Genomic DNA, 3,609 nt, shown 5'->3' with positions numbered 1-3,609 from the left:
AGGTTGTTCAACATATACTTCCTCTTCCAATTCTCCATTGAGAAAAGCACTTTTCACATCCATTTGAAAGACAGTAAACTTTTTGTGAGCAGCATAAGCCATGAATATCCTTATGGCTTCTAACCTAGCAACTGGAGCAAATGTTTCATCATAGTCAATTCCCTCCTGTTGAGAATATCCTTTTGCAACCAGCCTTGCCTTGTTCCTTACAATTATGCCATCACTGTCAGTTTTGTTTCTGAATACCCACTTTGTACCAACAACTGATCTATTCTTGGGTCTTGGTACTAAGGTCCAGACTTTGTTTCTTTCAAATTCATTCAACTCTTCCTGCATTGCTTGCACCCAATCAGCATCTTGAAGAGCTTCTTCCACTTTCTTTGGCTCAGACTGAGAGAGAAAAGAATTGTAAAGACATTCATTCGAAGTACCTGTTCTAGTTCTGACACCTGCCTCAGGATTTCCAATTATTAAATCAGGTGTATGTGATTTTGTCCACTTCCTTGCAGATGGAAGATTTTCTCTAGAACTGGATGCTCCCCCATGATTCATGTTGTCTTCGGTTTCATTTTCTGATGCTCCCCCTGAAACTATGCTCTCTGAGTTGGATCCTTCAGTATTTAGATTTTCAGCACTGTCAGTACTTGGCTTATCAGAACTTGACGAATCAGAATTTGAAGAGCCAGATGTATGTTCTGATGCTTCTTGAGATGTGATAATATCTTGAGTATGCTCCCCCTGCATTGGTGCATCTTCCTTTGACGTAGTCACCACAGTTTCAATAACATCAGAGTTTAATCCATCAGAATTTACAGTATCAGGACTTAGACTGTCAGGACTTGAGGTATCAGAATATGAATCTTCATTTTCAAATCTCAGCTTATCATGATCAATGCAATCTTCAAGTCCAGTGATCTTCTTGTCATCAAAAGAGACATTGATAGATTCCATGACCACTTTTGTTCTCAAATTATAGACTCTGAAGGCTTTTGTAGAAAGTGGATATCCTACAAAGATTCCCTCATCAGCTTTTAGTTCAAACTTGGATAGCTGTTCAGGATGAGTCTTGAGAACAAAACACTTACATCCAAATACATGAAAGTATTTGAGATTTGGCTTTTTGTTCTTCACCATCTCATATGGTGTTTTTCCATGCTTGTTAATGAGTGTTGCATTTTGAGTAAAACAAGCAGTCTGCACAGCTTCAGCCCAGAAATAGGTTGGAAGCTTTGCTTCTTCAAGCATTGTTCGTGCAGCTTCAATTAGAGTTCTATTCTTCCTTTCAACAACTCCATTTTGCTGTGGAGTTCCAGGAGCAGAAAATTCCTGCTTTATTCCATGATTTTTGCAGAACTCTTCCATTATCAAATTCTTGAATTCAGTGCCATTATCACTCCTCAAAATTTTCACAGAATCTTTGATCAATTTATCCAGTTGTTTGACATGATCAATCAGGATAGATGCAGTTTCACTTTTTGTGTGCAAGAAATACACCCATGTGTATCTGGTGAACTCATCTACTATGACCAACGCATATTTCTTCTTTGCAATAGACATGACATTCACTGGACCAAATAGATCAACATGAAGTAGATAATAAGGCTCAAGAATTGATGATTCAGTCTTGCTCTTGAACGAAGATTTTCTTTGTTTAGCCTTCTGACATGAGTCACAAAGACCATCAGGAACAAACACTGATTTTGGCAGTCCTCTCACAAGATCTTTCTTGATCAGTTCATTTATCTTGTTGAAGTTTAAATGAGAGAGTTTCTTGTGCCAATTCCAGCTTTCTTCAGTTGAGGCTCTACTCACTAAACAGATTGCAGAACCATCAGAACTTGTTGAAAGCTTAGCTTCATAAATGTTACCACGCCTGAATCCCTTCAGAACAATTTTTCCTTTAGATTTACTAACTATTTCACAATGTTCTGCAAAGAAATCAATATGATAACCTCTGTCACAGATTTGACTTATACTCAGTAAGTTGTGTTTAAGTCCTGAGACCAGAGCTACATCTTTAATAATGACATTCCCAAGATTGATATTGCCATATCCCAAAGTTTTTCCAATGTTGCCATCTCCATAAGAAACACTTGGGCCAGCTTTCTCCACAAAGTCTGATAGCAGGGCCTTATTTCCAGTCATATGTCCTGAACATCCACTGTCCAGAACTAAAATATTTTTCCTGTTGCCCTGCAATCAAAAAGACCACTAATTATTAGTTTTAAGGACCCAGACTTGCTTGGATCCTTTGGCCTTTTTAGGTTTGTTAACATTTGCAGCGGATTTAACATCAGATTTTATGTTAACAGTTTTCTTATCAGAACTTATACTAGAAGGAACAACAGAAACTTTCTTTAAAGAAGGTTTTATTTGATAATAATCATAGTACAAACTATGATATTCCTTACAAGTATAAATGGAATGCCATAAACTACCACAATGAAAACAAGGATTTTGTGGTTTGTATCTAACAGACTGACTCTTAACTCCTGACTTTGTAGATAAGGAGTTAATATTCTTATTCTTCCTGCAAAAAGAAGCCAGATGGTTAGAACTTCCACAGTTATGACATGCTTTCCTAGGAGCATCAGGAACAGATTTATAGTTATTGCTTTTATTCACACCTTCCTTTCCATTCCTGTTTTTCCTAGGTGATTTTACCTTGTTTGTATTCTTAACATCTTTCAGCTTATGCTTAAGCTGCTTCTTTGTCATTAAGCCTATGTTAACTTCAGCTGTCTTTTCCTGTTTTAGTTTGTCAGAAGCTAATTCCTTTTTAACTTCTGATTTCTCATTTTCGGATTTTTCAGTTACAAACTTAACAGGTTTTAACTTCGGCTTTTGCTTATCAACAGGCTTAATTTCTACAGTTCCTTTTTTATTTTCTCCATAGCCTAAGCCCTCTTTCCAGTTTCCACTGCTTAGCAAATTTTGAGTTATTTTGCCAGAGTTAGTCCAAGTTCTGATAATCTCTCTCTCCTTTTCTAACTCAGTTTTTAGAGATTCATTCATTTTTAGCACTTCATCCCTAACATAAAAAGCATCATCTCTATCCTGCTGAGTTTGATGAAACATGACTAACTCTTTTTCTAAGAAATCATTTCTTTTCCTAAAAGCAAGATTTTCAGAAGTTAATCTTTCACATGTTAAAGTTTGATCTCTATAACTAACAAACATGGTTTTAAGATATCTTCTCAACTCATTAATATCATCAGTATGAAAAGCATAAGTAGTCTGAGGTACCTTTGTTTCAGCAGCTTCAGAACTGCTCTCAGAACTTGATTTATCAGCATTTGCCATCAATGCATAGTTCTCCTCACTTTCAGAGTCTGAGGTGTCTGTCCAGCTTTTCTGCTTTGTGACAAGAGCTTTGCCTTTGTCATTCTTGGTCTTCTTGCAATCAGGAGATATGTGGCCTTTCTCACCACAATTATAACATTTAACATTAGCGTAATCTCCTCTGTCAGACTTTCCTCCTCTTCCTTCAGATCTTCTGAAATTCTTCTTATCAGAACTTATGCCTTTCCTGGAAAACTTCTTTCCCTTCCTGAACTTCCTGTATGCAATCTTTGTGATTCCTTTCACCATAAGAGCACACAGCTTCAT

This window comes from Apium graveolens, chromosome 7, assembly GCF_009905375.1.
Source record: "Apium graveolens cultivar Ventura chromosome 7, ASM990537v1, whole genome shotgun sequence".
NCBI classification, from domain to species: Eukaryota; Viridiplantae; Streptophyta; class Magnoliopsida; order Apiales; family Apiaceae; genus Apium; species Apium graveolens.
Note: the sequence above shows the minus strand (reverse complement) of the source record.